Source organism: Vicia villosa, linkage group LG5, assembly GCF_029867415.1.
Source record: "Vicia villosa cultivar HV-30 ecotype Madison, WI linkage group LG5, Vvil1.0, whole genome shotgun sequence".
NCBI lineage: Eukaryota > Viridiplantae > Streptophyta > Magnoliopsida > Fabales > Fabaceae > Vicia > Vicia villosa.
In genome coordinates this window covers 73,837,417-73,852,314 of record NC_081184.1, presented here as the reverse complement: position 1 = coordinate 73,852,314, position 14,898 = coordinate 73,837,417, and the positions used below count along the sequence as shown (strand labels likewise).

Below are 14,898 nucleotides of genomic sequence, written 5' to 3'. Positions count from 1 at the left end.
TCATAAGGATTATTTGAAGATGATTGAAACCTTTGAGTGATCCCCTGGGGCTTTTTAGGGTTTCCCAAATGTGATCCCTGATTTCAGTCCCTGATAGTTCAAAAACCCTAATCTGATGATTTGAAATTTCACTGTTGATCAGTCCCTGTGTTGGGGATGTCTTGAGTCCATAGATTAGGTCAAAATGATGTACTTGGGGTCTTGAGGCCATGTCCCAGGTCATTAGGTCAAATCCTGAGTAGAAATTAGGAGTATGCTATCTTCAGTCAAAACCCTAATCTGATCGATTCAGAGCCTTTGAGCTTGTTGAAATGGATCTTTGAGGACTAAATGTTGATTGTTGATGAAGATAGTCCATTTGAGATGAAGGGAGATCAAAACCCTAATTGATTGTTGCTTGTACTGATGAGTGACTTCTTGTTTAAATCCTGCTGAGTTACAAGTAGCAAACACAAGCTATGCAATTTGTTAGAGATGCAAATGATGCATATGCAAATGATATGAGGTGGTATCTTAGGTCAAAAATTGGGGTATGACAGGTCTGTTCGTGTTTTTTCCAATCATACGTTCTAAAGTTGAATGGGAGAAAGATTCCAATTTCATATTAGATTTTGTCGTCAACCTTCAAGTCATGCTTTATGGTTACATCCAAACGATATTATTTTCGGAATTATTAGAAAAATTGTAGTAAAACTTTACCGAGGAACTTTTATAAAGTACTAGTGAGCTTAATGATCACACGGGATCAAAAGAGAGGGATGCATATTTTGACATGTTTAAAGTAAGGCATATAATTTATTTTTTACTAGTTTGATGATAGTGTATATTTTTTAAAGTTTAATCAACAATGCTTCTTTTTTGCCAGTCTCTTGTTTGGTGGGAGCCTGATAGCACTAAATCGCACTGCATAATTGACTCGATCTGCACATGTTTTTCATTGTTTTTAGCATTATTTTCTTGTGTTATGTTTGTTCTTGGCTCATTTGCAGGTATTGTACCCTTTTAGAGCTCCCTTTGAAGAAGCCAAGCGAAAAGGCCAAGAAAACGGGATTTTTTTAGTCATTTTGTGCACATGGCGTCCAGCTCAGCGGACGCTATAGGAGGCGTCGTGACGTGTCCCACAACTCCCAGTGGATAATTGCCATGTCCTCCGTGATCTCCCCCCTTTCACACTCAGCGCCGCAGACCTCCCCTCTGCGACCGCGACTCTCACAAATGAGATCCCGCCCAAAAGGAGTTGGGAGGCATTTCTGTCAAAGCATAGCCTCCAGAACTTCTATAAATAACTGTTTCCATTTCATTTCTCATCATCCAACTTAGTCTACAACACTAAGCCTATACTCACTTCTTGTAAAAGCAATAATTCGCCACATCGGGGGATTATTGTACCATAGTGTGATTAGGTTGGAGCATTTTATTTAAAATCTTGCCGCCATTTTACTTCAAGCGTAATTTACTTTCAATTGTACCATATTTAAAGACTCCGATTTGGAGCAGGTTCCTTATTTACATGCTTTATTTTATTCAATCACTTTTCCTTACATTGCTTTAATTACTTTACTTCATGCCTTGCTTTTATTACCATGTTCAACCACTTTTATATCTTTATCTTTATTTCCATGTCTGGCTAAACTTTTAAAGTTTAGAATGTAAGGATCATTGTCATGATAGTGTTCCAACTGTTGTATTAATAGAAACACTGTTGTGGATGTTTTAACTTTTAACTCAAGTTTTCTGTACTTAACTTTTTTATGGATAAGAACGAAAGTCTTCCATTCTAAAAGATGAAACTTGATTAGTTTTTAACCGAACAAAAAGGGCGAAAGTGTTTTTCCTAGTTAATTAGGGATCTTCAACATATTTAGAAAATGATTTTAAAACTGTTTTCGGACGCGTTTATAGGTTTGAAATCTGATTCGTGGCCTAAAGCCAAAAATCTTTTTAAGTTAATCCTTCCAAGTTAAAATCACTTTTTTACTAAGTTAAAGAAACTAATTTATTAAAAATAGGTTTGCATCTATAAAGCGGTAAGCACCTTTTATAAGTGACAATAAAAGGATTTGATTAAAGAGTAAACTCGGTTCTTAGTATGCGAAAGCGACAAGTTCCTGTTAAATTGTTTCTTTTTATAAGTAGAAAATATTGCCCCATAAGTAGTTCTATCTAAATGCAACTGGAATATTGTTTGATTAATGTGAATTACATTCGAGCCTGTCTTTTATTTGAATTTATTTTATCTCTTTATTTTCCTGCACTACACACATCGCAACTAAATCGATCTGCCTTAAATAAGCACCTTAACGATAGAGTTGATAGATTGACGATTGGTCTCTGAGGAATCGATAATATTTTGTATTACTCAGACGCGATTCGTATACTTGCGAATAACATGCATCAGAGCCGTGTGATGACGCCAAAATGAAAGATGAGTTTTATAAACAATGTGGCATAAGATATATTTTATAAGACTAGGAAATAGGTGAGAAAGCCGGATTGGATGGGTGAAGATATATATGGAAGTATCTTCTTGATGGGTGGCAACAAGAAGATTTCAAACAACTCCCCAACAAAATAAGAAGAATCGAGCATCAATTAGAGGTGGGGCGGCCCATACCACATGATGTAGAGGTCATCATGATGTTGCTATTGAATTGGTGTGCATTTTATTTTAAATCATAATGCATCAAAATATTTATATCTATATTAATAGTAATCATGTATGTTGTCTTTATTTATAGGAGAAGAAGTTAAATCGACTACCCAATCCTGACGAGCTCTTCATGGTCACCCATAAAAAAAGGATGGGAAGTGGGTTCACTGTCATGCAGAGAAAACACATGTAAGTTTAAAAAGATTCAACTTTTGATTCTGGTTCGTTTTTGTTACACTCCATTGATATATCATTTCATTATCTTGTGTATAGGTTTGGATTCTGTTGAGTAGAAATTATCTGCTGCAGAGATTGCTTAAAGATATTTTAGAGTATATTTTTGTTAATAAATGTGGTTGGACCTAACTTATCCCTACAAAACCAGCTAGTATGGTGAGGATTGCTCCTATTTATAAGCACATGTTTAGGCCATATATTGTCTCATGTGAGACTCTTAACAATTTTAAAGAAATTAAATATGTGATTTGTGAGATCCATTTTGAATTCTCAAAGGTTGTATTATTAATAACACAAATGACAGTTGGTCTCAGATCAAAACTTACATATGGTTCTACATAATTCTGCTTCATGGTACTTCATAATTCTTTCAAGAGTAGTACATATAATTCTGCTTCATGCTTCATGCTTCATGGTGCCATATATTTAATTCTTTCAGTAGTACATATGGTTCTGCATCGAAATCTGTATTCAAATTCAAGGATTATGACAACATCAAAATTAAATTTATGATGATACAAAATTTAACTACCATATTTAAGTATGATTTTATATTAAAAATTATGTTAATTAACTCATATTGACACAATTATTTTGTGTTGTACGGGAAGATTAGGTGAATCCTTTAACACAAGCCACACAAATAGACAATAATGTGGATGGATCAGAAAAATTACAACTTCGGAAAGAAGCTGCTGAGAGTAAGTCGCGAGGCCGGTGTTACGGAGCTGCAAAAATGGCGGTAATATAAAGTATGGAGTGTCTTACTTGACACAAGTGATAGTTACAAACCATTTTGCTTGGGATAAGAAATCTACTTGAGTAACTAAGTAAAGTAAGTCTAAACCCGTGGCAATTACAACCATTTTGATCCTCTCAAACATTTTTACAAGAAGAATCATTGCAGTAACATGTTCCACTTTTGTATCTTCTGAAAAGGTGAGATTATCTACATGATCATAAAGATAACTCGACTATTGGATTGACAAAAATATATAGTTATGAAGAGTTATCAAATGGAGTAAATGACAAGAGGTACTCATGGAGTGAATGACTTTTGTCTGTGAATTAAAGTATAAGACATTTACTTACTTCTAATTTATACTGTCTGAACTGAAATAGTATTATCTTTGTATGAACAATATCTTCAATGCATCAGTTTATAAGCTCAATATAAATGAGAAAAAAAGTAATCAATTATGACTTGAAAAGTACCATACAAAAGTGTCAATCTAACAAACTAAAAAACATAGTATGTTAAAGAACATCAATCCTGATTATGTTACTTAAACAAGTTGCATGAATTTAGAACCAAAAACAACATGGATTCTTTAACTTGTTCCATTTATTTATGCTTCATCTTGCCACATACTAACAAAGCAGTGGAACACAAAGATGCTACTTATGAGCAAAATATACGAAGATGCAATCAAACTACGATAAAATACAGACTTAATATAAGCTAAGAAAATCAAATCTTGTTCAAATCATTGGCAACCATATGGTTCCTCTAAAACAAGTTTACAAGAAGAACCACATCAATAGAAAGCACCTCTTTCATCTTCAATTCATCAAACTGGCTATTTTTCACCCACTGCCTCTCCTGAAAACAAGACAAAAATATTACTTTCCTTTTCAATATTCAATTCATCAAATAGTTTGCATTGAATCATCCAAAAGTAAAATTGGTACTAGTAGGATTTTAAGAAAATGAAGATCAAATAAACATTTTCTTTTCATTAGCAAACACATTTCTGGTTTAGTTCACAAGCAAGAACATTTCTTAGCAAATATAATCATAGCTAAAAAAAACTCTTTGCATGAAACAAACCAATTATAACAATAAAAGATTGATTTAACTTTATTCAACAAATATGCAAAATATTTGATTCTGTGCAATATTTACATAACTAGTTTGAACAAAGATAAAGAGTTAAAATTCTAGTTGAACTAATATTAAATAGTAAAGATAGTTTCGTAAGCCTAAAAAATCAAAAGAAAAAGGTTTCTAACATTATAGAAAAGTATCAAACAAACATCAAGTGAATCTTGGAATAAAAGTTGCAGAAAAAAGTATACATTAAATTGAATTTTAAGAGATCTTCAAATTTCAGAGAGGACGATAAAAAAGTTTAAAAAAACGGACCTGAAATCGGAACACAACTCATTCTCATATTGTGAGTTGGTCATTTATTTCTATGACAGGGATGTGAGCTATTTTGGACCAATTTCCCACCCTTTTATACCTTTCTTCTAATAAAGGGCAATCTCTGATGCTGAGGTTTTTAAGAGAGGTAGGGAGGTTGTCTTCTGGTAATGACTCAAGTTGTTTACAACCAACAAATTGAAGTGATTTCAGCGAGGAAGGAAGGCAGTTTTCTGGCAATGACTTGAGATATTGATAAATAAAAAAGTCGAGATTTTGAAGAGAGGAGAGGTGTCGAAGCCCATTTCCTTCAAAGGAAATATTACCACCAACATAAAGAGACACAAGGGAGACGGGGAGCATGGAATCAATTCTCAAGGTGTTATCCATTTCACCCTTTTCTCGAATTGCCAATCTTGAAAGAGCAGTTAGGTCTTGCAGACTCCATTCCTTTACATGCGGCTTTGTTTCTCGAAAAGAAATATCAATTGATTGTAATTTTTGGGGTAGAAAAACTCTTTCACAAAATGACAACTCTCCATGACAGGAAAGATACAAATATTCAAGATTGGTGAGCGTGTCCAACCGATGATCGACTTTAAGTAATTCAATTGATCTAGGGGATGCGATTAGAATTGATAGGAGGGTTGACTGCCGACGTGAAGGACTTTCTGAAATAAAAATGGAATTCATACTCCTACAACCAGAAATGTGAAGTCTTTGGAGTGCGGGGAACCCATCAAGTGGAAACGATGTAAGTGAATCACAGCTATTCCATATATCAAGATTCACAAGTGATGTGTAATTTTGAAATGTTTCGAAAGGCATAAAGGATAAATTCCTGCACTTACTAATACAAAGTGATTGCAATGAAGTGGGTAGACCATTTGTGGGAAATGCAGTGAGAGGTTGAATATGCTTGAGTTCCAAGTGAGTAAGACAAATACTACTTGTGATTGTTTTAGAAATAAACATTGGGTAACTTTCAGCAGCAACTGCATGTTGCAAGGGAGAGTCGGTGGAAAAAACTTCATGATTAAAATCTTCTTCAATTGTCACTATTTTGATTGTCGATAGCCAATTCAAAATATGGGGTGTTTCCAATAGCTTATAACAACCTCCTATTTTAATTTCTTCCATGCAAGAAAGGTGGCCGGGAACATCTCCCATTAGTTCAGGACAATTATGTAACTCCATAGTTCGAAGTCGGGGAAATGAATAATTTACGCCTTCAAAGGAAATCCAATCCTTCCAATTTGGCATGCTGCGAAATTTCATATGCTCAAGGGAAGGAAATGGTTGGAAGGTAGGATTGGAACATTCTCCTTCCTCAACACAATAGAACTCTGGGCCAATTGTCTCCAATAACAACAAATTTGATATACTCAGCTTCTTGAGAGAAGGTAGTTGGCCTAGCGGTGGAAGTTTCGTGCAATATTTACAATTATGAATGCCAACGGACACCATGTTAGAAAACGAAGAATTTCCCAACCAATTTGGAAAACTTGTCCCACCGTACAACTCAATTTTTAGGCTCTTCAGCTTTATTGGTGGTTGCAACATTTCAAGCACAGCTTTTACCTGAGTCTTCATTTATTTTCCCCCATATCAGCTCTAACTTCTCAATTTTTTCTTTGCTTTTCAGGTTGGCATCTTCTGTCTCTTTTGCATCAACGACATTGTATAGATTTTTTATGATAAATTTTCCTTGTAGGTTTGGGTATTTCCTTAGCTCTTTGATACTTAACCCTTTATGTCGCTTACCCACTAAAAACACAGTCAAAGTTTGGAGGTTTTCTAATCCACCAATTTCCATAGGCAACTCTTTTATGTCAGTCTCACTTATGTCAAGGTGACGTAAGTTGATTAAATTTCCCATATGCACTGGCAATTCAGTGAGACTCTTGCAACCTAATAAATTCAAAGTTTGCAAATTGTAAAGGCTACATACTGTATTCGGCAAGGTTTTGATACTTGTGTTGGAGAGATCTAGATATCGCAACTGCACCAAATTACCAATTGAATCTGGTAGCTTGGTGATGTTTCCATATTGTGATAGGGATAACATGCGCAACCTTTTGAATGTTGGTAGCAAATCATCAACCACCTTAATGGATAAATAATTAGGCCACTTACCATAATAAAAGGGAAGGAAGCTTCGCAAGTATTTAAAGTTGTAGAAATGCTTAAACTTCATGAAAATATCATAATCTTCTTGATTATATGACAAATGACGAACCTTTTCTGAGATGTCACCACATTCAGACCGAGAACAAATTTTTCCAGAGATGGTGGTAGCCAAATCATTGATAAGGTCATGCATAACATAAAAATTTCCACGAGCACCATCATTTGATTGTTGAATTAAGGATCTAGACAACAATTCTGCAAAGCAGTCATCACCTACCTCCTCCGCCAATTTTCCCCCATGAGAATAATCAAGGAAGCCCTCTGCCATCCACAACAAAACCAATTGCATCCTATCAAGTGCATAATCTTTTGGAAAAATTGAACAATATGCAAAACATCTTTTCAAATGAGAGGGAAGATATTGGTAACTCAAATGCAAAGCAGGCATAATATTATCATTTGGTAAGTTCCATACACTACTGTTCAAAATCTCAGTCCACTCCGTTGTGTCTACCCTTGAACGTAGAAGTCCTCCGAGTGTCTTAGCAGCTATTGGCAATCCACCACACTTTCTTGCAATCTTCCTACCAATCTCTTCAAGGGCTGTGTTTTTACTAGCATGATATTCTTCACTTCCCAGTGCATGTTTTGAGAGTATAGACCAACAATCTTCATGTGACAGAGGGTCTAATTTATAAATAGGAAATGTCTTTGCCATCTCTGCAACTTTTTGTTGACGCGTTGTTATAATCACCGAACTTCCAGGTTTTCCATCAACAAAGGGACTTACTAGCTCATCCCAGTCATTGTAACTATCATTCCACAAATCATCCAGCACAAACAAAAATCTTTTCTTCCTCAAGTTTTTATTTAATTCAACTCGAAGAATATCAAGATTATCGCTTTCCCATACCTTAGAAGAAGCAGAAGTTGTATTTCTAACAACAGATTCAAGGAGAGACTTGGTTACTCTTACAACATCGAAGTCCTCTGATACACAAACCCAGACTTTGAAATCAAAATGTTGTTCAACTTTTTCATTATTGTAGACCAGTTGTGCAAGAGTTGTTTTTCCAACACCTCCCATACCCAAAATTGCAACAACACCTAAGTTATTATTTTTGCTGATGCCACTGTCTGATAAAAGCATATTGATGATTGTATCTTTATCATCATTCCTACCGACCATGACAGATTCATTAACCCCTGAACTTGAAGGTGGTCTTCGAGAAACTCTAGCACTTTTTGTTTGCAATCCAAGGGTATCTTTATGTTGTGCAAAAGGTTCAAGTGTTTCACACATGATCTTCAATTGGGAATTGATATCTCGATAGAAGTTTTTGAATGGAGATGAAAGAAAACTCAACACCTGATTAGTTCTGCTTCCAGCTTGTCTATTCTCCATCTTGCACCGAAGGGAGTCGTAACTTATTTCATTGACCAAATCCTCAGCATCTAAGACAACATCTTTCAAGTCATCTAGCCATTTTTTGACAGCAAGATTGTTGATCTGCCTCTCTTCTGCATCATCCAGCACAGCCTGAAGAGTGAGCAGGGTTGTTTGTAACTTTCTCAAGAGGGAGACATCCAGCTTGGTGTTTCTGATGTAATCAAGAAACTCAGTTGAGGCAAGTTTCTCAAGTAAGGTTTGAACAGTTGCAGAGAGAAAAGCACCTCCTATCATAGTTGCAGCTGCAGCCATCTTGTTTCAAGTAAGGAAGTTGTATCTAATAGGTGAATTTTGAAAGAGATAAAGAGGTATGGAAATTGAGGTATAGCAGTAATTGCAAAAGTAAGGAGCAAAGACTCAATATCATATGAATGAATGGTTTGGCTGTAAAGATAGACACCAGAAGACTGGCATGTGAATGAATAGCATTAGTAATGATACTTTTTTGTTTGAAAGCAAAGTTCACTAATGGTTTATGGACCCATATCCCAATATATGTAAAGAAAAGTTGTTATCTTTAAAAAAGCATTTGGCATCTTTGAATAAATTGCATTATTAGTTACTGGTGTGTTTTCTACTATTATAAATTCAAATTTCAAGTAATAGTTATTAGAGAATAAAGTGTAATGTGTATAATATTAGTTTGCTGGTATAATTGAAAAATTAACAATTAATGCTTGCGTACCAAGGTTAGAGCAGAAGTTTTCAACAGAAATATTTTGGACCATATGGATTCAGAATATTACAGCGCCTACTACATTCTAATCTTGCTTATGTAGATTATGAAGAATATACAAAGATGCTGATGATAAGAAAATAAATACTTAATAACTAAGTTAGTCTAAACCTGTGACAATTACAACCATTTTGCTCCTCTCAAACATTGTTACAAGAAGAATCATTACAATAACATGCCCCCCTTTCGTTTTCAATTCATCAATTGAACTTATTTTCATCCACTTTGGCCTCTCCTGAAAAGACGACAAATGTATACATGTTCGTTAAGATAATTCAACAGTTAAGATAATTGCAACCATCCTCGGCTACAAGATTGTAGGATTTATGATTACCTTCAAAGCAAACATTCCCAAGAGAGAGGATCCTTTAAGGGCACGGTCGACAGAAGGTGACACATCAGGAGGTGTGTTGCTGATGAACAGTCCATATAATATAAGCCCATACCATATATCAACATGATAAACATCTGCAGCAACAAGCTTTTGTGTTCTCTATTTGGAAACATGCAGATTAGAGATGATTTTCGACAATGTAAACAAAACTCTAAAATGACTCAAAGACATATACATAGTAAAATATATTAAAGCAAATTCATGACACAACAAGTTTATTAATATGACAGTAGCTCTATTGTCATACAGTGAGCAGCACGTCCGTAGATGAAATGGACATTATGGCCTTATTCTCATATGTTACTCAAACAACATGTAAGGATTCCACTACATAAATAGATCGTTACACGATGCACCAAAGACAAGGAGAATCACTTCCAGGAAGCATAGAAAAAGCTACGAGGTTCTTATTTGGAGTCAATTGTTTCTTATAGAAAAAGCCCTCCTTAGTGGATGCAGTTCAACCTTCTCTTCATGATCCTTGCTTCAATTGGCTAAATCAATATCCTCGCTCTCGTTAAACTCGCACCTTGACTACACCCTTCTCAGATTTGTGACCCAGACAATCATCCTAAGCAATCTCTTCCGGTTCAGCAATGTCCAATTCCCCATCCCTTGCCATTGTCACTACTGGTGCCTAACCCGGTTGACTCGAAATTTTTTTAAGCACCAAACCTTACTCAATAGGGCAATAAAAAGATGAGAATGAGGATAATTGACTACCGCTAAAAGTCAAACTACAAGTACACATTAAATAATTGAAAACTACATGTATGGTAAGAAGAGATACATCCTTCAAGCATTAATGGATCAATACTTTCTCTGATATAGATTAAGAGGCTTCATCTAATTAGAGTGAAAGAAGATCTTCCCTTCCTATTACTCTTTGTTAAAGCTATTTCCTCTTATGGGAAGCAATCCCTTTGCTTTTTATTTAAAATATATTTATGACTCGTTAGTTTTAACTAAAAAAAAAATCTTTGTATTTTTAAAAATAATTTTTATAATTTTATTTTAAATATTAAAAGTTTTTTATATTCATTTTTTTATAAATTAAAAGTTTAATTTTGACTTCTTATAATATAAATATATATTATTGAAGATTAAAATATAGTTGAAATCAAAAACATGTATCTCAAAAATGATGTAACATTAAAAAAATTCAAAAAATTATTTTAGGTATTTTATTTTCTTATTCTAGCTAAGGGAAGAAGAACAAATCTTAAAAAACTACATATGTGATAACGCGCATAACTTCTACCTTCTCCAACTCTTCTTGTTACCTAACGGTCACTAAAGCTAGCAATAACTAGAACTAATGAACTTAGTTGACTCATCATAATAACCGCCTCTTCTAGCCTGATAGTGCTTTAAAAAAGTCTTCTGAAAGACAAAGTTCACTTCTAAGTCTTTGATCTCACCCAATTTTGTATGCTACAATAGTTTGAAGAGTCTTCTTCCCTTTTTTTAACTTATAACTAATAAATCTACTATCTATTTAATAATAATAGATTGATCAAATTGCCTAAATTACCCTTTCACCAAAATTTATTTGCACTAATAAAAGGTCATTTTTGTAACTAACAAATTAAATATTCACTCTTTCAACTTTATTGAATGGATGTCCCAAGTGTTAGCTTTTCATTGGTCTGAATTAAATAACATTTTCACTACAACTTTATTGCATGAATGATGACATCACATGTAAGCCATGGATGATGGAAGTCATATTTAAATTTCTTTTACATTTCATTTTTCCACACTTTCTTACTTTTATTTTAATTTTTCTTAATTTATTTATTATCACAAAAAATATTAATAATCTATTTTTAAATTTTAATCTTACTAAAAATTCCAAATTTCCTTCACATTTCATTTTTCCATACTTTCATTTTAATTTTTCTACATTTATCTATTATCGTAAAAAATATTAATAATCGATCATTTAATTATTATTCTCAAAAATATTTAATTATTTCACGGGCCACTATCAACTCAATATTTAATTTTTTTAATCGATCATTACACATTTTCTCTATCTTAATTAAAATTTCTCTCACATTTTTTCACACTTTCTTACTTTCATTTTAATTTTTTTCTCTATTTATTTATTTATTATCTCACGGGTCACTATCAACATAATGTCTATTTTATTTTAATCAATCATTATCTTTATTTGAGAGATAATATATTTATTTTTATTTTTTTCTCCATCTCACGATTTTTTATCATTATTTAATACAATTAAATTTCCATGATTATTGTTTATTTTACATTTGGTTTTAAATATATTTTATATCGCATCAAATTATTTTTTTATTTCACGGGTCATTATCAACATAGTAGCTATTTTATTTTAATCAACAATTACTATTAATTGAGAGATAGTTTTTATTTTTAAATGTTAATATTTCATTTTTATTATCTCCATCTTATAGTATTTTTTTTATATGATTATTTAATATAATTGAATTTATATGATCATTTTTCATTTATAATTAAATCATAGTGAACTATATCATTTTCTTTTAATTGTTGTTGGACCGTCAATTATTAAATTACCTGACCCAATTTTGCTATTGTGTTCTTAACCTATCTTAAACATTTTTTTGTGGATCATTGTTTTCTATATAATTATTGTTAAACAATTCCTTTTAATTATGCATATTGCATATAATTCCTTTTATTTATATTATTCATATCATTAAAAAAATACTACACCAGAAAAAAATCACCCGTGCGGAAGCACGGGTCTCTAACTAGTTACTAACAATATAAACAACTGTTCCAACTCACGAAGAACACCTCTAATACAAAACATAAAATAGTTATTAGCTAAAAATTAAAAATTATGAGTAATTAAATATATAAAAATATTGAAAAAGTTTTAATTAAATATATATTTACAAAACATATCAATTGTGTATGGAGAATATTTGACCCTTATGCCACACTTTTCACATTTAATTCCATAAATACCATACTTTGAAACATAATTCCATAATTTCTACACTTTATTTTTTAACAAAAATATGATGGGCAAACCACAAAATGATAGATGGGGCTTGCCTAGTTGGGCTTCTATGCATTTAACAAATTTTCATATTAGATGTTCATGTTGATTTTGACAATTTTTTTATAGACTTTTATGGATGAAAATTCATGTTGAAACCCCAAAATATCTTTTGGAGATCCATCTCCGAAAACATCCAAAAAAAATTGGGATATTGATTAATTCGGTCATGCGTATCCGAAAAAAACCCAAAAAATTATCAAAATTTTTTTCGGAAAATTCCAAAAAATTAAAAAATTTAGAATATTAATTAATTCAAACATCTTAAAATTGATATAATTTATAACTTATGAATAATAATAATAATGATAATTATACTGTTCATATTTCTATTCTAATTACAATTATAAATTAAAAAATAAAACTCATAAAAAATTTCATTAATTTTTGATAAAGTTTATATTAATAATTACTAAAATTATAACTAATACACAACAATAATGATTATATAAAAAATAAATACATTATTAATTATTCAACAAAAATTTAAAATAAAAGAGATCATGTAAGAATAAAATTATTTACTACTTTATTCATATTTTAATATAAATTTGAAATTACATAGTTTTTTAAAATAATAAATAAAAATCACAAATATAAAAATTATTTTAATAACTAATTATGACAAAAAATAATTTTTAACTTTAAAATTGTTTAGAAATTTTTGTTTATTAAATGAATTTTTTTAACTATAAAATTTTTTTTGAAAATTAGTTTATGAAATGATTTTTTTTATGTATCATAAAAAATAATAACTAATCATTAGTTGGATTAGTGGTGATTGGCGCTGAATTTAGTAGGGAGGACCACAGTTCGATCACCGCAGCTATGATTGGGAGGGGCTGGAACCATTTGATGCAAGAACAGTGACCTCCGAAAAAAAGTGTCTAGAATATTTCAGATATGCATCTCCGAAGACACTCCTTTTTCAAAAAAAAAGTGTCTTAAAAAAGTGTCTAGAATATTTCAGATATGCATCTCCGAAGACACCCCTTTCCCAAAAAAAAGTGTCTTAAAAAAAAATATCTTCGGAGATGCACTTTCAAATTGTAGAAGTATTTTGAATTTTCCACCACGGGTTGTTAAGAAGTCAGAGACGTCTATAAAGATATTGTCTTTATTTTTCATTATAATTTCTTGAATAAAATTGTTGTAGGATCTTATTTTAGTAAGTGACAGAAATCAACGAAAAATCAAGTAACCTGCGAAAATTTGTAAAATCTACAAGTAAAATTTTTCATGGAAAAATTTATAGTTCTGTAGAAAATTTCGCAAGTAAATAGGTAATTTCATATGAACACAATTTATGAAAAAAATAATAATTTAACTGAGTGAGAGGATTTCCTCAGTGGTTCACTTATAATTTTATTTTAAAAAAATAAAGTGTAACATTTTGGAGTTTTTAAATTTTAATATAATTTAGATAAATGTTAGCATGCATTTTTTGGGTGTTAGCATGCATTTTTCGGGTGTTAGCATGCATTTTTTGAAAATATACTTTCGAAACTCCTAAAAGTAGGTGTTTTTGGAAATGCATATCCGAAAACAATTCCAATTGATGTTTTCGAAGATTCATTTCTGAATTCTGAAAAAATCTAGAAAAAAAATTACTTCAAAAATGCATTTTTGAAATAGGGATGTTTTTTGAGTTTTCGTTGGAGATTCTTCCCATAGGAGGATCTACAAAGAAATTCTCAAAAATAATTGAACCGACTGAAATCATCAGGGTCAGCCCAAGGGCCAAGCTACTAAAGCTAGAGCTTTAGGCCTCAAAAATTTGGGGTTAAAAAAGCCTCAAATTTTTTATTTATTTAGATATAAAAATACATAATGACATTTGAATTACATATATTATTGTAGTTGAATTGTTAATATATAGGTCTCTTTTTCTATTGGTACTTAGTTCAACTCTTAACAACCACAAAATTAATATTTTGAAATAAATTTTAAAGACGTCACTTTAAAATTTACTTTAGACCTCTAATCAGGTTGGGCCGGCCGTCGAAATCATTTCACTACAACCAAACTGAACTAATTCAGTGGTTTAGTGCACTTCATTGTCGAATCAAACTGTTTTGTACT

At 31.9% G+C, this 14,898-nt stretch overlaps 1 pseudogene; it reads right to left on the bottom strand.

The window, feature by feature from the left end:
• Positions 1 to 3,564: 3,564 nt before the first annotated feature.
• On the bottom strand, positions 3,565 to 9,069 carry LOC131601754 (putative disease resistance RPP13-like protein 1; annotated as a pseudogene).
• Positions 9,070 to 14,898: the final 5,829 nt, after the last annotated feature.